We start from the raw sequence: 27,706 nt of genomic DNA, 5'->3' as shown, positions 1-27,706 counted from the left end.
CACCAACTCCATCAGACTCTCATACGCAAAGAGCCACTCCAGAGTCCACGCCCCAACCACCTCCTCCATCAGACTCTCATACGCAAACAGCCACTCCAGAGTCCACACCCTGACCACCTCCTCCATCAGGCTCTCATACACTAACAGTCACTCCAGAGTCCATGCCCCCAACCACCTCCTCCATCAGACTCTCATACACAAACAGCCACTCCAGAGTCCACACTCCCAACCACCTCCTCCATCAGGCTCTCATACGCAAATAGACACTCCAGAGTCCACACCCCCAACCACCTCCTCCATGAGACTCTCATACGCAAACAGCCACTCCAGAGTCCACACCCCCAACCACCTCCTCCATCAGACTCTCATACGCAAACAGCCACTCCAGAGTCCACGCCCCAACCACCTCCTCTATCAGACTCTCATACGCAAACAGCCACTCCAGAGTCCACACCCTGACCACCTCCTCCATCAGGCTCTCATACACTAACAGTCACTCCAGAGTCCATGCCCCCAACCACCTCCTCCATCAGACTCTCATACGCAAACAGCCACTCCAGAGTCCACACCCCCAACCACCTCCTCCATCAGGCTCTCATACGCAAACAATCCCTCCAGAGTCCACGCCCCGGCCACCAACTCCATCAGACTCTCATACGCAAGCAGCCACTCCAGAGTCCACGCCCCAACCACCTCCTCCATCAGACTCTCATACGCAAGCAGCCACTCCAGAGTCCACGCCCCAACCACCTCCTCTATCAGACTCTCATATGCAAACAGCCACTCCAGAGTCCACACCCTGACCACCTCCTCCATCAGGTTCTCATACACTAACAGTCACTGCAGAGTCCATGCCCCCAACCACCTCCTCCATCAGACTCTCATACGCAAACAGCCACTCCAGAGTCCACACCCCCAACCACCTCCTCCATCAGGCTCTCATACGCAAACAGCCACTCCAGAGTCCACACCCTGACCACCTCCTCCATCAGGCTCTCATACACTAACAGTCACTCCAGAGTCCACACCCCCAACCACCTCCTCCATCAGGCTCTCATACACAAACAACCCCTCCAGAGTCCCCACCCCGACCACCTCCTCCATCAGACTCTCATACGCAAACAACCACTCCAGAGTCCACACCCCCAACCACCTCCTCCATCAGACTCTCATACGCAAACAGCCACTCCAGAGTCCACACCCTGACCACCTCCTCCATCAGGCTCTCATACACTAACAACCCCTCCAGAGTCCCCACCCCGACCACCTCCTCCATCAGACTCTCATACGCAAACAACCACTCCAGAGTCCACACCCCGACCACCTCCTCCATCAGACTCTCATACGCAAACAACCACTCCAGAGTCCACACCCCCAACCACCTCTTCCATCAGGCTCTCATACACAAACAGCCACTCCAGAGTCCACACCCCAACCACCTCCTCCACCAGACTCTCATACGCAAACAGCCACTCCAGAGTCCACACTCCCAACCACCTCCTCCATCAGACTCTCATACGCAAGCAGCCACTCCAGAGTCCACACCCTGACCACCTCCTCCATCAGACTCTCATACGCAAACAGCCACTCGAGAGTCCACACCCCCAACCACCTCCTCCATCAGACTCTCATACGCAAACAGCCACTCCAGAGTCCACACCCCCAACCACCTCCTCCATCAGACTCTCATACGCAAACAGCCACTCCAGAGTCCACACCCTGACCACCTCCTCCATCAGGCTCTCATACACTAACAGTCACTCCAGAGTCCATGCCCCCAACCACCTCCTCCATCAGACTCTCATACGCAAACAGCCACTCCAGAGTCCACACCCCCAACCACCTCCTCCATCAGGCTCTCATACGCAAACAGCCACTCCAGAGTCCACACCCCCAACCACCTCCTCCATCAGGCTCTCATACACTAACAACCCCTCCAGAGTCCCCACCCCGACCACCTCCTCCATCAGACTCTCATACGCAAACAACCACTCCAGAGTCCACGCCCCCAACTACCTCCTCCATCAGGCTCTCATACACTAACAACCCCTCCAGAGTCCACACCCCGACCACCTCCTCCATCAGGCTCTCATACACTAACAACCCCTCCAGAGTCCACACCCTGACCACCAACTCCAACAGGCTGTCACTCCCCAGGCCACTCTCACCTGCCCTACTCAATCCAGGGCCAGGTACCAGACAACCTGGGAAGTCCCTGTGCACCAGGGCCCACTGAAATTATTCACTCTGGCCAATCCTAAGTCAGCTCACCCTGCTTCACCCATTCCTTCCCATGGAGACCATCGTTAAGGTCCCTGCATCCATTTTCCCCTCACTCTGTCTGCCTCTGGACCAGCCGTAGGTGCTTCCCATAAGATACCCTGCAGCCTGGCAAGGCCCCTCCTTCCCTTGGGAACTGTGAGTAACAAACTGTCTTCCCAATGGCAGAGGCGCCTTCTGACCTCTTGGCTTCACCATAACAGAATAATAATAAAGCCTACATTTTAAAACCATCTGCGCTGCATGTCAGGTCAACACCTTTATCAGTTATGTACTGCTTTATATCAGTTAAGTACTGCTGTTAGCATCTCTAGATGCTACCACCCCAAATGCCTGCACCAAAGTATCAATTATCAATGGCTAAAAAGGGTCAACTAAATCTCAAGGTCTAAGTTTTAAATGTCTTCTTTCAAATGCCATGCCAAATCTTAATAAGCCAATCTGCTATGATCCTGTGAGTCAGTAATTTGAGCTGGACTCAGCTGAATGGTGCTTCTGTTGGGGTCATTCATGTAGAGGCCATCACCCAGAAGCTCAACTGAAGTTGGATAATGTAAGATGGCCTCAGTCACATGTGCACTTGGTCTTGGCTGTTGGCTGATGGATCTAGGGGACTCGGGACAGTTTGACTCTGTATCACATGGCCTCTGATCCTCCCATGGGTAGACCAGGCTTCCTCATGGTGGTCTTAGGGCAGTTTCTCAAGACAGTGAGAGCAGGAGCTGCGAAGTCTCTTGGGACTGAAGCTCAGAAGCTACACAACATCACTCCTGCATTTTATTGGCCAAAGCCATTTGCAAGGCCAGCCAGACTCAAGGGTTGGGGAATTAGACTCTACTTCTTGGCGAAAAGAGCCGCAAAGCCCCATGGTATGAACACGGGGAAGGGAAGCTTTGCTGCAGCCACAGCATCTGAGCATGTCCAACATGTCCTGACATGCCCAAAACCGAGCTCTGGCATTTGCCCCAGCCAGCTCCTCCTGCAGCCTTCTTCTCACCCCGGTAGCCCCATTCTTTCCATTGTTCAGGCCAAAAGCTTCAGTGGCACTCCTGACTTCTCTCTTCCACTCTCAGCTTACTTCACTCTGTAAGCAAACCCTGTAGGTTTCACCTTCAAACTCAACCAATAATGGAAACGTATCTCACTGTCCCCATTCCAGCCCACTTGGTCCAAGCCAACCGTCTCCCCCACCAGGATGGCTCTACAGGTTCCTCTTCCGGAGTGAACGTCCTCTCTTCAGTGGCGATGCTGCTGACAGAACTTACGGGGTCTCCCACTGACGGCTTGTCATCTCATGTGACTCACTGCACCCATACCATCCCCCGTGGTTTCACGCAATCCATCTCAAGATGCTAACACCCCAAATGCCTGTGCCAAATTATCAGTTATGAATGGCTAAAAAGGGTCAACTAAATCTCAAGATCTAAGTTTTAAATGTCTTCTTTCAAGTTTGATTCCCAAAATGGTTTGATATTTTGCTCTCATCAGTTAAAAAATAAATAAGCACACTCTCCTAATGTATGTACAGTTATTAATTATAAATATAAATGACCAAATTAGTAAATAACGTATGTGCCGGATCTCACTGACGCACCCCTGCAGGCCTATATTCCCCAGCTCTTCTCTTTGGTTCAGTGCCGGTTCAGCATGGACCATATCAATAGCCCCCTTGCCTTCTGACTTCTACTGGGCAGAGTCCATGGGGAGCCCTGGCAGATGACCCAGGAAAGACTATGAGGCCAGGATGCTTACTTCCCAGCTCCTCCTGTAGGGATGCCTTGGCCTGGGTACATTCTCCATCTGACCCCAGCTCCTCTCTGCATAGCCCTGGAGTGCTGCTGCCTATGCCCATGGTTTCCCTGGAACCTGACTTATCTTCTAAAGAAAGGATTTCTTCACAGCAGGGTCCCAGCAGGAAGCAGGTGGCACACACGACTGGAATAATTCAATAAGAGTTTGAAAAATTTGCTATCTATAAAGGTGTGGGCAGGGGTGGGAGAGCCACAGGGATGTCACAGTGACTCAGGCTAGTCTAGGTCAGTCACCGCCCCGAACCTCTGAGGAGAAGCAGGAGCCTCAGGTGGAGCAAATCAGCCTCCGCCCCAGCAGTCTCACCTGTGGTGGGGAGAGGAGTCAGCGGGTAACTGCCAATCCCTCCTGCTCCCCCCTCTTCCCAAATACAGACCATGGTTCACCATTGGCAATCCCAGTGGGAAGCTCCACAGGTGAGACAGGGACAGGGAATGGAGGAGGTGGGGCAGGGATGTAGCTCCCATAGGCATGGTCGGGGAAATGCATCTGAAGACAAGGACGCTCAGCTCAGCACAATTTCTGTGCAGCGCTCCTGGGACCATCCGAATGCCGCGGGTGCCTCCTCTTTCCTGCCGGGACTCTGGCTGATAAAACATATTTTATGAATGTACAAGAAAGTATTGTGTCATTTCTTTAGATTAAAAACAAGTAGTCACGGATGTTCTGGTGTTTTCCACGTGCACACCGCCTGGGAGACCCCTTCAAGGAGTGCCTGCCAGGGTTGCAGCTCTTCTGAATCAGGAGCAGGGAAGACAGGTGAGGAGTTCAGTCCAGCTACCACCTGCTACCTGGAGGGCACCCACTGGCCCAGTCACCAGGGTGCCTGTCCTAGCAGGCCTCTCTGCAGGTGGCTGAAAGGCTTGGAGCTTATCTGCCAAGCCACCTGGCTCTACAGTCAAATCTCTCCAGGGGAGAGAGTGCACAGTACAATTCTGGTGACCCCACCAGCTCTGGTCGGCCTTGTGTACAGTGAAGGTGCCTCAGAGATGACTCAGGAGTCAGGCTCCCAGCCTCATCAGCGTCCACAGACCTTGGATATCTGCCTGGGAAGAGAGATCTCCCCTGTGGTCGGTGCACAGCCAGCCGGGGAGGCGGCAGGCACAGGGGAAGGATAAAGGTCTCTCATGAGGGTGACAGGAACCCACCCTCCAACCTGAAGGGAAGCAGCCAGAGCCAGCCCTGTCACCTGATCGGTGTCTGCTCCCACCCCAGGTGCAGTGGCTCACAGCTGTAATCCTAGTACTTTGGGAGGCCAAAGTGGGTGGATCACCAGGTCAGAAGTTCAAGACCAGCCTGGCCAATATAGTGAAACCCCATCTCTACTAAAAATACAAAAATTAGCCAACGCATGATGGTGCACCCCTGTAGTCCCAGCTACTCAGGAGGCTGAGGCAGAAGAATTACTTGAACCCAGAAGGTGGAGGTTGCAGTGAGCCAAGATGGTGCTATTGCACTCCAGCCAGACTCCATCTCAAAAAAAAAAAAAAAAAAAAAAAGTGGGGAAGATTCCCGTGTACAGATGCCTACAGGCTGGATTGAAAACAACAGAATCTATTCTCTCACAGTCTGGAGACTAAAAGTCTGAAATCAAGATTTCTGCTTAGCCACGCACCCTCTGAAGGCATTGAAGGGAAGCTCCTTCCTTGTCTCTCAGCATCTGGTGGTAACAGCCGGCACTCCTTGGCTTGTAGCAGCATCACTCCAACTTCTGCCTCTGTCCTCCCTCCTCTTCCCTCTGTGTCTGGGCCTCCACATGGCCTTCTCCTCTCTGCCTGGGTCTCTTCTCATAAGGACATGAATCATCTTAGATTAAGGGTCCACCCTACTCCAATATGACCTCATATTAGCTTACATGTCAATTACATCTGCAAAGATCCTGTTTCCAAAAAAGGTCACATTCACAGTTCTTGGAGGCCAGGACTTCCACCTATCTTTTGAGGAGACACAAATTTAATCCACAATAGAGGGTTGCAGGGTGACAGTTGCCTCTTCTAAAACGAACACGAAGAATGCGGTTTGGGTACCGCCAGCCACTGGGAGTGGTCTTTCACCTGTTCTCCTTCCTGTCCAGACCTCCACCCTGCGCCCCTATAGAAACTCTGGGAAGCCAGGCAAACTCTCATCCTGAAGGAGCCAAATTTAAGAGAATCTTTTTTCTAACAACATTTTCTATTAAGACAAGGTATTAGAGAAAAAAAAAAAAAAATTGCCTAAAAGCCCTAAGAATCACTGTTAAAGCTTCAGAACAAAGCATTTAATTACTTTTGACACACTAATGGCAATTTTTATTTTTAAACAGTCTCTGCACTAATGTGACTTCTTCCTAAACACCCCTGTTAAAACTCTGCAAGAAGCATTTCTCTAAGGCAAACCATCAGAATCTGTGGCACCATCAGAATCTGTGACACCACCTGCAAAAGTCCCTCACTAACTCCGCACAAACGTGTTTAGGAAGCCACTTCAAATGCACGAAACCAGCAAATGAGAAGTCACTTCCTCATGAAGGTCCAGCATATGAATATATTAAAGATCTTCAGATCCCGACTTCTCTGAAATCTCCCAAATTTCTACTTTTTATGGAGAAATTGATAAATTCGTCTCTGTGTTTTTATCCTACAAGTCAAAAGAAAATGAATGAGTTTTCTGAAGAGTTCAATGAGTTTTGTATAAAGAGCATCAAAGTTCAATATCTTTATAGAAAAATGTCAACACCAATTTCCAGGAGAGGGAGGAGATATCAAAGTGTCAAAAAATATATAACTAAAAGTCCCATGATAAAAAGAGACATGGTGTAGACAAGGATACAAATGATAAGAATATTGAATTGTCTTCGTTAAATATTCTCAGCAATTGTGTCAGAATGGATCCAAGGCCATCTCCCCACAGATTTGTTCCAGGCCCACACTCACTCAGCTTTTCAGGGGAATTAACCACAGGCTTTCACCAACATCAGAAGAAATCACAATACTCACAGACTCATAAAGCAGACCAGAAAAATCTTGCTAAGGTCATTTTTAGATATAAAAACATTTCACAGATATTTTTAAGTTGATGTGAATAATTTAAGATGCAGATATGATACATAGTCAAATAATTTGGTTTTAAAAATATAACTAAAAATATCTAAAGCAGTGATGCCAAATAAATCTGAAAACAAACACTGGAACAGAGCAAGATGGCAGCTCAAAAGGAGAGGAATGAAAAGAGGCGACGTCTATCAGACAGCTCGCTGGTAACAGAGAATGAGAGGCCAATTAGGGAGAGTAACACTGAGCTTGTGATAAACTTGGAAATCAGACCATCGAAGTTAAAATAGCAATTAATGAAAGCACCCAGGAAGCAAGGAAACTGTACCTGACAGGGCCCAGTGAATAATTTAGGAGCAAGCGGGTCTCTGCGATGCTATTATATTGTAGAGATCAGTCACAGAAAGGCTCTCCTGCTGTCACATTTCAGCAAAATGAAACACCAGGAGATCATAAGAGAGGCTATGAGAGAGTGAAATCATTCATTGAGTGATGAAAGGCTAATATAAAACCTATTCATTCCGTTGTTTATCACATTTGACAAGAAATTGAACACCACGAAACTGAAATCGTCACAAAAGTAACACATTTCATTAGGGGAAAAAAAGCTTAAAGCTTCCATAGAACAACTCCTCTGCCCATTTTTGATTTCTTCTGAGATCTTGGTAGAAGTTATGGTGAATAGAGAAGGAAAGAATTTTGAATTTCAATGAATTACGAGATTCACGGGGATTTAAAATTTGCCAGTAAGTAGTCCTCTGTGACGAAAATTAAGCTTCGGAGGCCAGCACAAGAAACAACAAACCATCTGACACGTCCAGCCCAGAGGAGGAAAGCGATAATGAGATACTTACCCAAATTGCTTAGTTGCTGCTTGGGGCAGTCAAAAACTTTACAAAGTAGAGGACATTGGGATAATGGGAAAAGGAGGGTCACCTCACATTTGCAAAAATCCTCATTGCCAAAGCCTCTGAGCAACTGTGCAGAGAAGTGAAAACAGATCTCATTCCAGGTCAGGAGAAACTAGTTTTTAATTGCCAGAGCATTAGACATGGAATCTCACCAAAATACATCTCTTAAGACAAAACCTGACTTTCAACTTAAATGACTTTTATGAACTGCATTAAGTATCATGGATGTGAGAAGTCCCACAGCACACTAAGATGGAGCACCAGTGAAATTCAGAATGTCAGAATTCAGAAATCTGAATCATTAAAGTATTTTATGTAAAGTGTCATCTCTAGGAAATACAGAGAGGCAGAGGGGCTACAAGTTTATAGGAATTTGCTCCTAAATTGTATTTGTTTGGTCAGTCAACACTATTAGGACGAGAAAAACTGTACCCCAAACTTCTTGTGGAAAAAAAAAAGAAGATTGCTAACTCCAGGAAGGTGCTTCATTTTTTTGGTTGGTTGGTAGGTTTGTTTGTTCATTGGTTGGTTGGTGGGTCAGTTGGCTAGTTGGTTGGTTGGTTGGTTGGAGGTTGGTTAGTTGGTTGGTAGTTGGTAGCTTGGTCATTGGTTGGTAGATTGGTTAGTAGGTTAGTAGATTGGTTGGTTTGTTGGTAGGTTTGCTGGTTGGTTGGTTTATTGGTTTGTTGGTTAGTTTGTTAGTTGGCAGATTGGTTGATTAGTTGGTTGATAGAATGATTGGTTGGTTGTTAGCTTAGTAGGTAGGTTGGTTGGTAGTTTGGTTGGTTGACTAGTAGGGCGGTTGTTAATTTGGTTGGTTTGTTGGTAGGTTGATTGGTTGGTTTGTTGGCTGGTACATTGGTGGATAGGTAGGTTGGTTGCTAGGTTGGCTGGTAGGTTGGTTGGTAGATTGGTTGGCTTGTTGGTAGGTTGGTTGGTTTGTTGGTAGATTGGTTGGTTGGTTGATTGGTTGATTGGCTTGTTGGTTGATTTGTTGGTTGGTAGATTGATTGGTAGGTTGATAGGTTGGCTGGTTGGTTGGTAGATTGGTTGGTTTGTTGGTAGGTTGGTTGGATGCTTAGTTTGTCGGTTGGTTTGTTGGTTGGTAGATTGGTTAGTAGGTTGGTGGGTTGGTTGGTAGACTGGCTGGTTTGTTGGTAGACTGGCTGGTTGGTTGATTGGTTTGTTGGTTGGCAGATTGGTGGGTAGGTTGGTAGGTTGGTTGGCTGGTAGATTGGTTGATTTGTTGGTTGGTAGATAGGCTAATAGTTTGGTAGGCTGGTTGGTAGATTGGTTGCTTTGTTGGTAGGTTGGCTGGTTGGTTGATTGGTTTGTTGGTTGGAAGATTGGTGGGTAGGTTGGTAGGTTGGTTGGTTGATCGGTTTGTCAGTTGGTACATTGGTAGGTTGGTTGACTGGTAGATTGGTTGGTTTGTTGGCTGGTAGATAGGCTGGTAGGTTGGTAGGTTGGTTGGTTGATAGGTTTGTGGGTTGGTAGTTTGGTTAGTTGATTGGGAGATCAGTTAGTTGGTAGGTTGGTTGGTTGGCTGGTAGTTTGGTTAGTTGGTTGGTAGATTGGTTGGTTGGTAGGTTGATTGACTGGTAAGTTGGTTGGTAGACTGGTTAGTTTGTTGGTAGGTTGGTTGGTTGGTTGATTGGTTTGTTGGTTGGCTGATAGGTTGGTTGGTTGGTAGGTTGGTTGATTGTTGCTTGGTTGGTAGGTGGGTTAGTTAGTTGGTTGGTAGAACGTTGGCTAGTTGGTAGGTTGGTAGGCAGGTTGATTTGTAGGTCAATTAGTTTATTCCAATTGTCTCTGTGTGGTGAATAATCTGTGTTGACTCAATCTATGTTTGTTTTCAGATTGCTAGGAGTCTGGTAGGAGTGAGCCATCTCTTCCTCTCTCTCCCACAGGATGGCCATGCTTCTCTCTAATACCTGAACTTCTTGTCCCAGCATGTCAATTTTTCCTATTGTTGAGCTCAAATCAGAAGTTGCCTGACCTCCAGAGGACAAGATTCACCAGGTTTTATTTTTATTTCAAGATATCCTTGGGCAGAGAGCGGCAGAAGCAAGCAGCTCCTACATGGGTGTGAGGGTAAACCCCCCCATGGAGTGAAGGATGGAGGGTTTCATAGGCCCTGCCTGGAACAAGGGCCAGAGCCCATTCCCAGCAGGACATGAGGGGCATGAATCACTCCTCTCATTCATGAAAAACTGCTGAGGACCCCTCTGCTTGTGACTACCAGTTGGAGGGGCAGTTTCACACTAAATACAAGGTCTGGAGAGATCAGTTTCAGCAGAACTCCCTCCATTCCCTCAGTGTGTGAGCAGTTCAAGCCCTGTGTGATACTAACGGTGTGACCGAGCCCAGGAAATCAGACAGGCAGGGGAAGCTTTACAACCCAAGTTCCCCAAGGAGACATTTGAGCACTAAGTTGCCTTTGCAGCAACAGGAGGGAGAAGCAGGGTCTGGTTCCCCAACCCAATCACCCTCAAGCAAATCCTGGACCCCTGGACTGCCTGGGGAAGGAGTTCACTCAAACTCACTCCCATGCCACTGTAGGCTCCACTGTTCTCTACCCAAATCTGTGTTATTCATAGGTACACACCAAAGGAAGAATTCTGCCCAGGAAACATTACTCAATGTTTTACTCTATTGGCAATTCCCAAAGTACATTCACATTTTAAAGGCTCTGAGAAGGCCTGCAGTCCACTTTCCTTCACTTATTTCAAGTGGAATCTGTTTTAAAGCATGATATGAGAAAAAAAATATGAGGCCTTGTGCCTCTCATGTGTCAAAAAAAATGAATCTTACTGAATTTACTTCCCTAAGTATTTTAATTCAACAACAGTAAAATAAACCCGGAGATAAGATATTCAATTTTGAAAATGAAAACAAGCTAATACCCTTTTGTTTCTGTGGTTGTATTTTCACGTGTCAGGCAGAAGTCTAGCAGGCCACCTCCTGGAGCCCACCCTGGAGCCCAGAGTAGCTTTCCCAAGGTGGCGACCCAGAACCTGCTGGGAGTGTCTGCAGTGTTTCCAGTTGACCCTACAGCTACTTGGATCCTTTTCTGAAATTTCATGAATGCCATGTGTCAATTACCATTATTCACGATAGAAGTATGGTGGCATGCTTTCCTTTCAAAATCAATCAAGTTGTATGCGCAGCTGGGCAGCTCCTTCTGTTTGGATTTCTGCCTCTGTTTTGCAAAAGCAGGTGCCCCTTTCTTGAAAATGAGGAGCATGACTTCTGCTGAGATGGCCACACCTCCCCACACCCCTGTGTGGGCCACACAGTGGCCTCTGATGCTGTGGTGGGGTGGCTGTGGCTTCCTGCCCCTGGTGCAACCAGTGCCTCAGGATGCCGCGCACACTGACAGTCAGGGTGTGCACAGCATAGCACCCAGCAGGTTTTGCTGACACGGGATGGGAGCCACGGCCCCCAACCCTGAGAGTTCACAGTAACAGAAACAAGATGACAGCCAGATAATCCGCAATGCCAGGGGCTTTTGAGAGTAATGAGTCCTTTCTGTCTTGGGATGGGTGACACTGGTGGCTCACTTCACAGGACAGAGAACTGAGTGCCTATGTCCTTCGTTTGGGAAGGTTTAGCACCCATCGGTATAGGAGGCAAAGCAGGCTTGGGAGACGTGTTCCGTGGCCACCAAGAAAGGTGGATGTTGGCTTGGGGTCAGTTCCACAGAAGGATGACAAGCTGGGCCTCTCTCTCTCCCACAGGCCACCTGAGAGCGTGAGAAAGACCTCACAGCAGAGAGGGTTTCAGAACGGGAAGCCCCAGCATCCAAGGAGAGTGCGATACAGGACTCTGTGGCCACGGGAGGCCAGATGATGGCAGGAACTGAGGGCGGAGGGTGCATTCCCAAGGCTGAAAGGTTAAGACCCCTCTGAGGCCGGGCGCAGTGGCTCAAGCCTGTAATCCCAGCACTTTGGGAGGCTGAGACGGGCGGATCACGAGGTCAGGAGATCAAGACCATCCTGGCTAACACGGTGAAACCCCGTCTCTAGTAAAAAATACAAAAAATTAGCCGGGCGAGGTGGCAGGCATCTGTAGTCCCAGCTGCTCGGGAGGCTGAGGCAGGAGAATGGCGTGAACCCGGGAGGCAGAGCTTGCAGTGAGCCGAGATCCGGCCACTGCACTCCAGCCTGGGCGACAGAGCGAGACTCCGTTTCAAAAAAAAAAAAAAAAAAAAGACCCCTCTGAAGCAGAAGCCCCTGGGTCTATGGAGTGATCCAGAGCTATGCTGCTCTCTTCTGCTCCTGTTCCCCAGAAGCCTGGGTACCCCAAGGCCTGCTCCTGGGAAGAAATACATGTATACTGCAACCCCACCCCTGAGAGTAGGGCTGATACAATCCCAGGGCCCAGAGCTGGACTGGGAAACTGAGGGAGCTAAAGCTACAGGGTGCTTGCAGTGTGGGCCCCTGAGCACATAGACCCCAAAAATACATTAGCTTCAGGACGAGCTACATACTTTGCAGATCCCAGTACAAAATGGAAATGCAAGCCTCCTTGTTCAAAATTATTACAGATTTCAAGATGGCAACACAGAGTATTAAATCAAGTGCCAGGACCCTTCTGCATTTGGGACCCGTGCAGCACACGCCCATAAAGCCAGCACTGCCCGGATCTGCCACAGCCCTGCCGGTGATGCTGGAGCGGAACCAGTATCAGAATAATTAGAAGAGACTAGAATAATCAATAAGCACCTAGCCCGAATCAGTTCATGACACCTGCTCTATCACCACGTCCAAGGTGAGGCAGCATCCAGGCCGGTGGGGGACACTGGGCACTCACCCATCCCATTCATCTCTCCAGGTACACAGCAGACCACAGTTCCCATCCTCGCTTCAGCTGGACTGAGACCATGTAACCAGGCCAGGGGGATGGAATGAAGGCAGAAGTTATGTCCTGCCCAGCCGGAAACCATCCTACTCAATCTGCCTTCCTCTGAGTGCTGACGAGAGTCTTCAAGGTGACCTTCAGCCCTTGGATGGTGGAGGCTTGGAAGGAAGCAGCCTGGGACCCCAGGCCCTCTTTGGGAGGAGGGCAGGATGTGCTCCCCAGCGTCCAGACACCTGGCTTGGGCTGTCTACTGGATTTCCCCCCAGACTGCTTATTCTGATTAATATGCTAATAAAGCGTGAGCAGCAGCAATCAGCTTGTCTTCCAGGGTGGAGGGCTGAGGGTGTGCAGAGAAGTTTCTGATTGTGCAGAGGCACCACCAGGACCCTCTGGGAGGAGCCTTCCCAAAGAAGGAGGCACAGCAGCACCACGATTAGCCTCCCCAAGAAGCACTGGGACTTCCCCGCAGCGGCCCCTCCCCTACCCAGCCCTCCCCTCAGAGTCCCAGCAGGGACCCCACCCCTAGTCCTGTGTGGTGGCTTCCCAAAAAGCAGGTGTCCACCAGGGAGGCCCATCCATCTTGTCTCCTAGGAGCAGGGAGTCAAGGCTTCCACGCAACTTGGAGCAGAAGGATGACCCCCGAGGTTGGCTCCTCATCAGAAGGTGGAGATAACAATAATATCCAAGATAAGCCTTCGTGTTGCTGATGAAGTCAAGTGAGAAAACGTGCAGGATTCTCTGGGAATTGTATACCACTGTCCCATCAGCAATCATGAGAGAGACAGGATGGGCTAGGCCCTGGCCCACAGTCCTCTGCACAGCTGCGGCTGTACGGAAGCCAGTATCCTTTCTGGAAGGAGTCCTGCCCCTTTTCCCCACAGATCCCAGTACAGAGCTCTGCCCTGGGTGCTGTGGTCCCAGGGAGGGTGCGGGGCCTGTAGTAAACTGATAATGGCCCCTGAAGACATCAGGTCTAACCCTTAGAACCTGTGAATGTTCATTATTTGGTAGACGTTGCAGACGTGGCTAAGCTAATGATCTCCAAGTGGGGAGATTTTCCTGGATTTTGTGGGTGAACCCTAAATGTCATGACAGTGTCCTTGTGAGAGAGGGAGATTCAATAGCACACGATGGAGGAAAAGGCGGTGTGACCTCTGAGGCAGAGATCAGAGTGATTCAGCCACAAGCCGGGGAACACCAGCAGCCCCCAGAAGCTGGAAGAGGCCGGGAAGGATCCCCGACACCCAGAGTCTTCAGAGAGCCCCACAGCACCTTGACCTCAGCCTTCTGGCCTCCAGAGCTATGAGAGCACATTTCTGTTGTCCTAAGCCACCCAGGGTGCAACCCGGAGTCTCCAGGAGCCCCAGCAACACCTTGACCTCAGCCTTCCAGCCACAGAGAGTGCACTTCTGTTGTCCTGAGCCACCAGGTTGCTGTCATTTGCTGCTGCAGCCACAAGAAAAGCTCCGTCAGCTGAGGCCCTGCCTGTTTTCTTCAAAATGAAACCAGGAGCATTTTATTCCTGTCTCATTCCAGGCTGGAAGAATGACGGGCTCACCCACCTAAGCCGGCATACTGCTCACAGAAAGGACCTGTTTGCACCAGGAAAGGAGGAGGCCAAGGCTTAAGGAGAAGCCGAACCCAGAAGTGGAAAGGAGTCCTACAGAGACCCCAGAGCCCAGTATCCCGCAGCCTGCAGGTCCTGGCCAGGGCACTGTCCTGGGGCCCCTGTTGGGCTCTGAGGAGCCGCCATTCATGGACTAGCACTCAGAGGACCTCAGCAGAGGACACAAGGGGTGACACCCTCTGCAGACATGCAGGTTCCTGTCCTAGAGAAGGACCTCACTGGGAATAGCCGCCCTCAGAGACCTGCGCAGAAGCCAGGCAGGGAGCCTGGGATGGTGGCAGATGCTTCAGGAAGAGCGAGCCCAGCCTAGGAAGTGACAGCAGGATATGGATGTCACCGGGAAGCCACGGTGTGAGCTGAGGAGGGAAGGAGGGATGAAGGCGGCAGGAAGGGGAGCCAGGCAGCGTGAGGAGAGGGACGTGAGGAAATGAAACGCCTTCTGCTCACACAGAGAGAGCCAGCCACTAATGAGGAGGCGTGTGCTGCTTACTGAGCCTGGAAATGCCTAAATGTGAATTCTTCCTCTCCTGTTTCATTTCAGATGAAAACTGAGACTCTAGAAGATTCCAGAATGGCCATCAGTAGGCTGTAACCCAGTTACCATGTCTATCTTGGGCAGAGTGGGAGGATACAACATTTTAAATAAAAATAAAATCAACCCCTATCTGGCCAGTGGGCTGTTAGGATGGTCCCGTGAGATACTGTCTATGAGCCACTGTCCTCCCTAGTGGTGGGTCTAGGCCTTGCAGGATGGGTGGGACGGGAACCATGACCTCTCTCCTCAGGGTGGGCCTGAGCAGGGTGGGCCTGAGCAGGCTGCGCCCTCAGGCAGAGCGAGAGCAGGGAGACGTCAGGGCCTCCCGGGTCCAGAGACCCTGCCCCTGTGAGTCACATGCAGGCACATGGGCTTGTGGGGTCTTCAAAGAGCATCTCTCCAGGACACTCCCCACCCAGAGACCACGTCTGATTTGTCCCCCACTGTGCCTTGCACAGCATCTGGCACAGGGAGGGACCCAGGAACACCCACTGAAAGGTTGAATGGAGAGGGACAGAGAGCAAAAAGAAGAAAGAAAACGCAATACTTGGGTGATGTTCTTTATAGAAACACGCAGCAACCGTCCAGGCAGTGGGAGGACCAGGAGCAGGTGGACCGTGCTGCACCGCCTGGCCCTGGCAGCCTGGGGTATCGGGTTGTGGCAAAGAGCTGCCTGGCTCTCTCTGGGAGAAGCCCAAGTAACTGCCCCTCCAGGAGCCTCCCAGAGCACCCCTTCGGCACCGTGTGCGTCTGCTGAGAACAGCGAGAAGGCAGAACGGTGACTCCGACTCAGCCTGTTCATCGTGGCCTCCTTCACGAAAGGCAGAGTGGGTGCCACCAGCGCACCATAATGCCCTATTCATAAAACACCCTAATGAGGAATAAGCGTTTACTCAATTCTGCCGCACGATGGGGAGCAATACAGAGCTATCTGCAGTTTGTGCGGTTGTTAATATTCATTGAAAAGGGACCGGGATGAGCTGCTCCAGTGAAGGTAATTGTCAGTGGATCCCACAGAAGCAGAAATCGGCTCATTCCATTTTCCTTTCATCTTGAATGATGACAATGCCGGAAATGCTTATTTTGTGATTGTCTTCTATTGTCAGATTTCACTTGGAACACACAAAGATACAGAAATCGTGTAATCTCAAGGACAGGCAAACAACATTCAGATGACTTCAAGTGCTAACTCAGGGTATACATCCTCCAAGTCTCCCATGTGTCAATACTATGCAAATAAACAGGGAGCAGCAATCTTCTGGTGAATTGAATTAGCTGTCATCGTCCCCCGCACAGCCATCCTTGGATGAGGAGGGCAGTGTAAGGAGTGTCTGTGCAGAGCTCACATATGATATGTGTTAACTGGATGAGCTTCCTGTGGGTACCATTACAAACGACCATAAACCTCGTGGCCTCAAACCACAGAAATGTATTGTCTCACAGTTCTGGAGGCCAGAAGTCCACAATTGAGGTGTCAGCGGGGTTGGTTCCTTCCAGAGGCTCAGAGGGAGACCCACTCCATGCCTCTCTCCTGGCTTCCAGCAGCTTTCATCCACCCTTGTTGTTCTGCTGGTCGACTGGAGCTGCGCCACTGCAGTCTCTGCCTCTGTCTTTACATGTGGCTCACCTGGGTGTCCGTGTGTCCTCTCCTCTTCTGGTAAGGACACCAGTCTTTGGACTTAGAGCCTGCCCTAAATCCAACAGGATCTCGTCTTGAGGCTGTTAGCTTAATTATCTCTGCAAAGACCCTGTTTCCAAATAAAGTCACATTGACATGTCCTGGGGGGTTAGGACTTGGACATAGTTTGGGAGAATACTATTTAGCCAACTCTAACCTGCATTTATAAGAACATGCAGAGAAAGGTGAGAATGGGCCACCCGGGACCTCTCGCCTTTAGGTACTGCTCACAGCGCATGTCTTTGCTCCCACTGACCCAGCACCACACCTTCTGCCCCACCCTTGGCTTTGCATAAATGCATCTAGAACATCCTTTTTCCACTTTGATATGAACAAAGACTCAGAAGAAGAGACTTCTGGTGGGATGGGGGACTCAGAAGGAGGCCTCATAAAGGGCACCCGAAGGAACCGAGACAGATGCCTGACTTAGCATCACTCCTGGGACAGGACAGAAGTGACGTGAGCTGTCACTTCTCCAGCAGGCTGTCACTTGTCACTTCCCTCCGCTGATCCAGGCTGCTCTGTCCTGGAGTGGTTCTGGAATCCGGGAAGGTGGGAAAGAAGTAGAAAGGCTAAGCTGTGAGCTCTCAGCAGGATTCACAGGCTGTTCTTGGGCAAAACATCAGAGTGAACTAATATTCCCAACCAATGAGTCCCTCTCTAGGTATCTGAAGGAAATTGCGTAGCCAGGTGGTAAGAGATCCAGCTGGTAAGAGATGTTGCTGCCACTTTTAGCCTCTGCACAGTGAAACTGAGAAACTTGACAAAAAGGGGTCCACGCCTGTACGGGTGTTACCCAAACAAGAAATCATGAGAGTGACCTTTATATGGTTTGGCTGTGTCCCCATTCAAATCCCAACTTCAACTGTATCTCCCACAATTCCCACGTGTTATGGGAGGGACCCAGTGGGAGGTAATTGAATCATGGGGGCTGGTCTTTTCCGTGCTATTCTCATGACAGCGCATAAGTCTCACAACATCTGATGGGTTTATCAAGGGTTTCTGCTTTTGCTTCTTCCTCAGTCTCTCTTGCTGCCACCATGTATGAAGTGCCTTTTGCCCTCCGCCATGATCATGAGATCTCCCCAGCCATGTGGAACCGTAAGTCAAATCAAACCTCCCTTTCTTCCCAGTCATTGGTTTGTCTTTATCAGCAGCTTAAAAATGGACTAAAATAGACATGCTTCAAAATTTTTACAAATCAGCTGGGGAAAACAAAACAGAACTATGGGAGCACAATTTAATATATGGTCTAACAGAAAACAACTGCAGAAGCAGACTTTTTAAATAATTCTTTTAAAATACCTGCACAACTCTATGATGATATATTTGAGAACCTGGATTTAAGGGACAATTTTCTAGGCAAATACAAATGACAAACTGACCTAAGAAGAAATAGAAAACTTAAACCACAGGTTCTCAAAGTTGACTGTGTATGAGAATCACCTGGAAGGCAGCGAGGCATAGTAGCTCATGCCTGTAATCCCAGCTCTTTGGGAGGCTGAGGCAGGTGGATCACTTGAGGTCAGGAGTTCAAGACCAGCATGGCCAACATGGTGAAACTCCGTCTCTACTTAAAATACAAAAATTAGCAGGGTGTGGTGGTGCATGTCCATAATCCCAGCTACTCGCGTGACTGAGGCATGAGAATCATATTAACCTGGGGGCAGAAGTCAAAGTCTCTGATTTTGTTAGGTCTGCAGACTGGGCAGGAGCAAAGAAGGTGGGGTTGCCAAGAATCTGAATGTCTAACAAGTTCCCAGGTGATGCTGGTGTTACTGGTGCAGGGACCACACGTTGAGACCCAGGTGCAAAGCCCCATGAGAGCAAGGATCATATCTATGTAGGAAGCTTTTATTGCAATTGGTTGAATAAATGAATTTAATATTATAAAAATACAATTCGCCACCATAATAAAGGAGAAAACTCACGTGTTCTAAAATCGTTAATGTCTGGAGGGCTTTTGTAGCTGCAGGAGAGTCACTCATACTCCTCCTATTGTAATTCTCAGTATATTAAACTTACTACCTCATAAACAAAACTTAGATAATAATTGCCTTAAACAATGTTTACAGAAGTAACTAATTCAATGCCTTAAAGAGTTTAAGCCACATCTGTGAATATAATGGCAGACACCATGACTATTTTGAAGCTCTCGAATATGTGAATGGCAGAAAAGCATTAAGAAATGAAGTGATTATACAAGTTATTAAAATATTCACTCAATTCTAACTTCTAACAGCATGGATTTAATTTACTTTGTGATACACAGCCTGAAGCTTGGGGTTACAATAATCCTACAAGATATTTATTTCTCTACCTTCCTAGGATTAGGACCCAAAGGGAAAAAGAGTAAGAGCATCTCAGCCCAGCACAGGCTGCAGGTTCGGGACTACTGCTCAGCCGATTCCTGGTCATAATAGGGACCAGCTGTGCCTCCGAGGTGGGTAAAGTAGGATCTGATCCCAAGCTCAGCTTTGCTCTGCAGGGCAAACTTCACTTTGGACATAAGTTATATTTTTCATGGCCAGACTTCTTGTGTATGTTTAAATTTTCCAAAGCCTGATGCTCCTCTTAGAAAAGTGTGGGCTTGTAAATCCCACTTGGCCCTCATTCCACAGTGAGTGGAAACTTAGCATGCTTCATTGACATCTCATTCCAGGGAACAGGATCGTCTGGAGTTCCTCCTCCCAGTCAAGGGTCTCAGGTGAAAGTAAATTTGGCCAACGCTGTTGTCTGTAAGTGATCGGCTTCTGTGCTGCGTTGAATATGTCACTGTGGTTGCTCTCACCTAGCATTAGAGACGTGGTAAAGACAAACTCCTCCGAGGCTTTAATTTGTAATGATGTGCCATCCAGACCAAACCATTTTATGTTTCCTGTCGTTTCCCCTAGTCCTGTTGGAAAGTAGGCCATTTCCTGTGGTGTCCCTGTGCCTGAGGCCACCTTCCTCCTCTCTCCCCCTGTCTAAGCTCTGCAACCATCATTCTATAAGGACAGGGACAGGGACAGGGCCTACCTTGTTCATCATTCTTTTCTTAGGGTCTAGCCCAGTGCCCAGCATTTAGTAGACGCTATTAATAAATAAACATTTCTTGAATGAGTGAGCAAATGATTGCAGTATTTCCAAAGACCCACAGCAAAGGGCACCAGGTGCATGAAGCCTGCCCCAGGACTTCAGAGGACAGGAGCCTCTCCCCCTCCTGAGTCCTAGGGGACGTCTTGGTGTCTCTCATCCAGCACTCAGGACACCCTGTCTGGTGCTAGGTGTGGGCACGCCCCCTGAGATAGTCCCAACTGCCAGAGCAAAGAGCGCCTGTGCCCCTGTGGGTCCCAAGAATGAATGAAAACATTAGTGAAAGAAGGAAGCCACGAGAAGACTTTTTTACACAGTCCCCTCAATCAGAGAAAATCACAAGAAGGCCAGATGGCAATAATGACCTGGGGACAGGGAAAGTCTCTCCAGGGTGCTAGGCTACCAAACACCATCCCCAACACTGAGCCCAGGCCCTCCACCGCCTCGGCTCCCCCACAGGGGCGGGGCAGGCCCTGAATATTACTCCCAGGAGAGCAGTGGCCAGCAAGAACTCTGTAGGGTTCCCCTAGAAAGAAACTCGGAGCTCTCAGGATAGAGACTAAGGCTCCCCTTACAGACCAGACTTATAGACTAGTCCCCTTACAGGCTTTGGTCTCGATTTACATCTAGACCAAAAATCCCATTATCTCCTAACGAGCCTTAACACACTGTCCCTTAGACAACTCAACTCCTACACTGCCAAGTATTTAGTTACCAGGTGTACCAGTCAGGTATTGCTGTGCAACAACTCACTGCAAAACCTCAGAGGAACACAGCAGGAAGCACTGATCTCTCACTAACGAGCATGAGGGACGACTGGGGAAGCTCTGCTTGATGCTGGGTGTCAAGTTCGGGTTGCTCCATGTCTCATCTGCAGGGGCAGCTACCAGGACCAACTTCCCCGGGGGAGAGCACAAGCCCACCATGCCCGTTAGAGGCCTGACTCAAACGGACACACCGCCACTTCCTCCCGCATTCCACAGGCCAAAGTTGGCCCCACAGCCAAGCCCAGCATAAAAGGCAACCGAGATGTGACCCTGGAGGTGGAGAGGAGAGGGCGCAAACATTGGCTGGACGGCAACGAACGTGCCCAACCTGCCAGCCCTGCGTGGGGCGTCACCATCTGTCCGAGCACTGGACCTGTTCTTTCTCACAAGCCCAGCATCTGAAGCCTCTTTCATTATTTAAATAAGCCAAACTATAACTTAATACTAATTTTTAAAAGACATAACATCAACAACAATTCTTTGCAGGTGAGCATCATTAAAAAGCACTGACTTTGGAGCTGGACAGGATGGGCTTGGACCCTAGCCCTAGGACTCACCAGCTGAGGTGTGCGGGCAGGGCCTGTGGCCTCCCTACGCATCCATTTCAACATCTTTAAAATGGGGGTAACGACAGTCCTGTCATCACAGAGTTCTCGTGCAGGGAGTGCCCTTAGCCCAAGGCCTGCCCACTAGGAAATTCATCTCAGCGCTAGCTCTGCATCATGTCAGCAGCACTTCCGGACGGGACCCCACCTTGGCTGCAGACGGCACGCAATCTTGGTCTGGTAGAGACAGCCTCTGACTCCCCATGGCCTCCCAGCACCAAGGACACAGCCTGGCACCGCAGCAGCCCTGGAGGAGGAGACAGGCCTCCACTGGTTAATGTGACCCGGTGGCATCGCTCCCATGGCTGCCCATCGTAGCTGGCACTCTGAGCCTGGTCGCCCTGCACACTGTGGTGCCGTGTCTACTGTTTACAGAATACCACCACCAGAGCGTGTGTTTACCAAGTCCTCTGCACCTGGCTCCAGCCGCAGACCTCCAGGGACCAGCCCTGTCCATGCAGCACTCAGAGGATCCTATGACACTGGGGATACCAAGGAACTGCTGGCTGAGTGAATATTCCCACTCTGGGAGGTCCCCTCATTTGGACTCTTCTGCTTCTTGCCTAATCATCATCTCAACTCTGGGTTAGACCCTTTGCGACAGAGCCTGTCTGTTCACTTACATCTCCAGTAGGAGTCGAAGAGAAGCCGTGTGCATCTGTGGCTCAGATATTTCTGCAGTGCCTGAGATAAATTACACAGGTAATGAGCTGGACTTGGGCCATGCTGGGCGGCTCACGCGGCACGGGGAAGAGGCTTTAGAGTGAGCAGCAGGTGTGTCTGTCCCCTGCAGCCGTGCCAGGCTCCATGATGCCCCCACTAAACAATGTTCCATGCAGCCCCTGTCCTGATGGGCACCTTTCATTCCCGTCGCCCTGAGCACTGCTGAGAGTGATTATCTGGGCAGACCTCAAACATCTGCTTGGGGGGATCCAGCTTCCGTTTTCTGTCACAGTCGTGGTTGACCTGCTTCTGGTGAGAGTCTCTGAATATTCTAATCAGAAGGAGGGACTAGTCAGTTCAGGAGTCCTGATTTCATGAGCCTGGGAGAAGCGTATTTTAGCAGAGACATGACAGTAAACTGGCTGATTTTAAATTATATCATGCCCCAAAGTCCCCTTAGCACAGACCACAGGCATTTCTGCAGCTCACAGGACAGTCTCGATTCCACCAGGCCCTCAGCCTTGCTACTCTCCCCACCTTAGCCCCTTAGCCCCTTAGCAAACAAGAGCAGCTGCCACCCTGGCTGGGTTTTGGGGCGGGAGGCAGAGCTGGTACCTGTATCCCTGGGGCATGTAGGGGAGGCACATCACCCGTATTCAAACTCGGGCCAGCCGGGTGTCCCGGGAGCTAGAAGGCATCAAGCTCCGTGTGACGATGACAAGTGGTAAATCCTGCATCCCACTGCCTGGCTCAGTCCCGGTCCCACTTTCAGGGACTGCTAAGAGGAAGCACTTCAGGCTGAAACCATCCCTGCCCCATTGGGTGAGGACCCCCTCGGAGGGGTCCCCCACAGGAGTAGCCAGCAAGACCCTGTTGGTTCTTAGGGCACTGCTGGCTCCTCCTGCAGGACCACAGATGAGGTTCTCTCCATGCCTATCCTCCACACACAAACGCGGATCCAGGATTCACCACCTGCCTGTCACGGAGAATTAGTGAGTGACTTGACAGCAGCTTTGCGGAAAGGCACCGTAAAAGGACCAAGAATTGCTCCTATTAATCAAACATAGACACCTCAAGGGGGACTGCTTTGCTTGCTGAACTATGAACAGCAGAGAACTTGCTCAACTTGTTTTTTCAAGAGTTTACACCAAGGACTGCACAAAGGATGAGGCGCGTCCGCTCATTGTGAAGACGCTGGCAGAACCCGGGAATAAGAGGGCTTCACCTGGAAACTGCTTTTCTTTTGGCATCTCTAAGCTGAGCAGAGACCATAAAAAAAAAAGCCTCCCCAGAAATCCAGGCCAGCTCTTGCTGAAGAGGCCAACAGGGAAGAGGGCAGGTGTGTAAATCTGCATCAGGCTGCAAGAGCGAGACCACACGTCGGCCCCACAGGATCCCGGAGCAGAGGTCTCCATGGCCAGAAATCTGGGTTGCTGTAATTTGCGTAAATGCATAAATTTGCATGCTATGTTCAGGTAGACCTAGGCCAGGTAGGCTGTGTTACAATTATCATTTTTAGGGCAGCTCAGGATGACTGTGTCACAGCCAGTCTTGCTGGCTTGTGCCTGGTAAGTGTGGTCCATTCTGACAGCACGGAGCCACAGCAGAGCTGGCTTCCTGAGGGTCATGCTTGCCCATCCCCCACAAGCCAAGGGCTGGCCCGGCAGTCTCTGCTTCTGAGGGGCCAGAGAAGGATGCACAGCCACCCTGCTTCCTGCCAGGCCCCCTCCCCTGCCAGGGCTCTCCCTCCTCTCCACCTCTGCAGGGGGCTGTCTGCAGGTGCCTATGTGCACCACTCTCCTGTCCACAGAGACGGAGGCTGAAGCAATCTTCTAGATGGAGCACGAGGTGGCCAAGTATGAAACCCATGGGAAGGTGTCTCCTGCCCCCACGAGTCATGTCCTCGTCATCTCTGCATCCTGGGTCACAGCGAAGACCTGGGAAATTGTAGCATCGGACTCTGGTGGGCAGCCTGGCCCCTCCATGACAGCCCCAGGATCCTGGGTGGGTGTGGACCGCACTTCAAAACAGCTGCCAGGGGAGCCAGTTGATCCACATGTCTTGTGGATGAGGGTGGTCACTCTAATGTGTTGTCAGGAAACACAGTGGCTCCTCCTGTGCCATGCTGCACCCCATGAAGGCAACAGCAAGCCAGCCAGGGTGGGGATGGTGCCAGACCTTCCTCGCTGGGGCCGGGAGGGCAGCGGGAGGAAAGGGTTGCAGAAGACGAGACATGAGGTTGCCTGCATGCCCTGGCTAAACTAGAATTGTGGTTCCTGTCCACAAAATGGAAGAACCACAGAATCGTGACCAAGCCCCCTGCCATGTGTGCGTGTCTGGGGCTCAGCACTTAGTTGTATGAAGGAGATTCCCTCACGGCGTTTCCTGGGAGTCTCCCTCCCCACTCAGGATCTGGGTGGGTCATAGGCACATGTTGAAGTGACCCTTGATCCCCTCCTCTCCTTCCATCTACACCCAGGCTCTCCCACCCTCTTCTCCAGTGGCCTGCTCCTGTGCAGGACACAGTCCTGTCTCATCTTCTGCACGGTGGCCTCAGCCTCCGAAAGGGTCTTCCTACCCCTCTATGTCCTGTGCTGGCCATGCTCCACCCAGCGACCAGGACGGCGCTTTCAAACTCTCATCAAGACAAATTCCCTCTTCGGCAGCCTCGCACAGCTCCCCTTTAGCAGAACAAATCCAAAGTCACCCATGGCCCTTGGACCTCTTTGCCCACCACCCTCCCTCCTGCTCCCTCTTCCCCAGCCTCTGACCTCTTGCTATTCCCACAACATGCCAGAAACTAGGGACTTCGCAATGCAGTTCCGTCTTCCAGGAATGCACTTTCCCCGGGTCACTGGACCTCCCACAGTCTTTGTCCAAAGGTCACCTTCTCCACAGGGCCTATCCTGAACGCAAGACTGCACACTGCGAATGGCACGCTCCACACTGGCCGTCTTCCTGACCCTGCTTTCCTTTTTCTTTCCCTTCTAGCAAGCACTGTAATTGATGTGCACTTTGTGTATTTTTTATACATTTTTCTTGTCTTCTGTCTGTTCTCTACATGCTCCAAACCCCAATAGCAGGGCCCTGCACACAGTCACTGCCCATGCACGTCTGGTGAATGAGGTGCACAACATGAGGAATCGAAGATCAACTATGCTTTTTTGGGTGTTCGACCTTCTCTGGTGAAGCTGATAAATGAGCATGCGAGAGCTGGCTTCGCTTTCCCGGGCACGAGTAGCCCAGATAGACAAGTGGATTTGCTAACGGATGTTTTCTGCTCTGGCTTTTACCCAATATTTAACCTTTAGACAAATGATCCACTCAAATAATTACCATACCAATTTCTAGCTAAAATAAGTTGGTTTTAAGGGGACTTTGAAGGCTCGATGCCTATTTACAAAGGCAGGCTGGCAGTGCTTTACTGAGACTTACACTCAGAGGCACCAGATCACTCCCAGCTCCAGATGACGCCTCCAGATGCCTTCAGCCCAACCCCACAGGGCAGCTATGAACCCAACCTGTTCAAAACCCAACCAGAACCTCCCCTGGCCCCCTCAGTGCCTCCTCCTTCTGAATCCCTGTCTCAGCCAACACTGTCCTTCGGTAACCACGCCGGGGCTTTCTTCACAGCCAGACTCTGACACCCAACAACCACCCTATCCTCCTCATCTCTGGGAAGTGGCTTTGACTCTGGAGTTGGGCTTCAGCTTTTACTGGAAACAAAAGAAGGGAAGGAGAGGTCAAGAAATACAGACCCTGGCTACCAGCCTGAACCAGGGAAAGGAAAAGGGATAACAATGAGGAAACATAACTTCCCAAAAGCTTCCCGGCAATGCAAATCTGCACCAGGGGCTTAGGGTTGCTGAACCAATTACTGCAAACTTGGGCCTTAAAACCACAGAAATTCATCCTCTCACAGTTCTGGAAGCTAGAAATCCAGAATCGATGTGTTAGTAAGACCATGCTCCCTCCAAAGGCTCTGGCAGAAACCTCCCACTGGCTTCTCCCGGGTTCCGGTGGCTGCTGGCGGCCCTCGGTGTTCCTTGGTGTGGGGCTGTCCCCTAATTCCTGTCTTCATTGTCACACAGCCTTTCCCTCTGTGTGTTTGTGTCTGTTTCCCCTTCTCTTCCCTTGCAAGGACTTGTCATTGGATTTGGAGCCTACCCTAATCCAGGATGGCCTCATCTTGAGATCGTAGCTTCAAGTATATCTGCAATTCAAATAAGGTCACATCCCGAGTTTCCAGGCAGACACACCTTTGTGGGGGCCACAACTAAAGGAGCAACAGGTCATCCTCTGGCCCCCAGAACTTTACGTCCATCCCAGGTGTTAGCTGATGGCTCTCTTAGTCCCTTTAGTCCCAGAATGCCACTGACCGGGTAATTTATAAAGAACAAAAATTTAGGATGGGCGTGGTGTCTCATGCATGTAATCCCAGCACTTTGGGAGCCATGGTGGGTAGACTGCTTGAGCTCAGGAGTTTGAGACCAGCCTGGGCAACATGGAAAAACCTCGTCTCCATAAAAAAATTTAAAGAATTAACCAGGCACGGTGGCTTGCGCCTATTGTCCCAGCTACTCAGGAGGCTGAAGTGGGAGGATGGCTTGATCCTGAAAGGTCAAGGCTGCAGTTAGTCAAGATCACACCACTGCATTCCAGCCTCAGTGACAGAGCCAGGCCCTGTCTCGAAAATAATAGTAACAAGAATTTCTTTCCTCACAGTTGTGGAAACTGGGAAGTCCAAGATCAAGGCACCTGCATCTGGCGAGGGTCTTCCTGCCAACTCATCACATGGCAGAGGGCAGAGGGACAAGAGGAAGACAACCCTTCAGCCAAGCCTCTTTCTAAGGGTACTAATCCCACTCACAAGGGAAGACCTCATGGCCCAGTCACCTCTTAAAGGCCCTGCCTCCTAATACTATCCCATTGGCAACACCTGAACTTTAGAAGGGCTACATTCAAACCATAGCAGTGGCACAGCAACCTGCCCGAGAAATCCACTGTGGTCTTTGTCTGCTCCGGGATCATCACAAAGAATGAGAGTGATTCCTCCCCCAGCCTTCCTGGCGGCCTTCCTAACGTCCACCACTCTCTAACCCTCCCCTTCTTGGGGCACAGCCTTAGGGTTTAATCTGTCCTTCCCCCAAAGCTAGCAGCAATCATGCATCTGGCTCTGGCTGATGAAATGTGAGCACACATGTCCTGTGTCACTTCTCAGCCAAAATGCTTCATGGTGAGCATTGACTGTGCCAGTACTCACTTCCCCAGTGGCTAAGTTGGGGACTCTGCAGATGGTAGAGCTTGGGTGCTAGGGAGAGCCCACCCCAGTGTCTGATGGAGAAGTAAGGGAAGTGAGGGAATAAAACCTTTATGGTTTTAAGCCACTAAAATTTGGGGTTGTTTATTACCACAGGCCTCACCCTCCCCTACAGCAAGATAGGACCGAAGCTGTGTTGTCCTGAGCTGGCTTTCCTTCTCCCCATGCAAGAAGTAACAGGCTTTAAAAGAAGGCATTTATGTGGCCAACAAACATATGAAAAGAAGCTCATCATCACTGGTCGTTAGAGAAATGCAAATCAAAACCACAATGAGTACCATCTCACGCCAGTTAGAATAGAGATCGTTAAAAAATCAGGAAACAACAGATGCTGGCGAGGCTGTGGAGAAATAGGAACACTTTTACACTGTTGGTGGGAGTGTAAATTAGTTTAACCATTGTGGAAGACAGTGTGGCAATTCTTCAAGGATATAGAACCAGAAATACCATTTGACCTAGCAATCCCATTACTGGGTATATAGCCAAAGGATTATAAATCATTCTACTATAAAGACAGATGCACACATATATTTATTGCAGCACT

The sequence above is a fragment of the Chlorocebus sabaeus genome, chromosome 9 (genome assembly GCF_047675955.1).
Source record: "Chlorocebus sabaeus isolate Y175 chromosome 9, mChlSab1.0.hap1, whole genome shotgun sequence".
NCBI lineage: Eukaryota > Metazoa > Chordata > Mammalia > Primates > Cercopithecidae > Chlorocebus > Chlorocebus sabaeus.
This window is presented reverse-complemented; position numbering follows the sequence as displayed.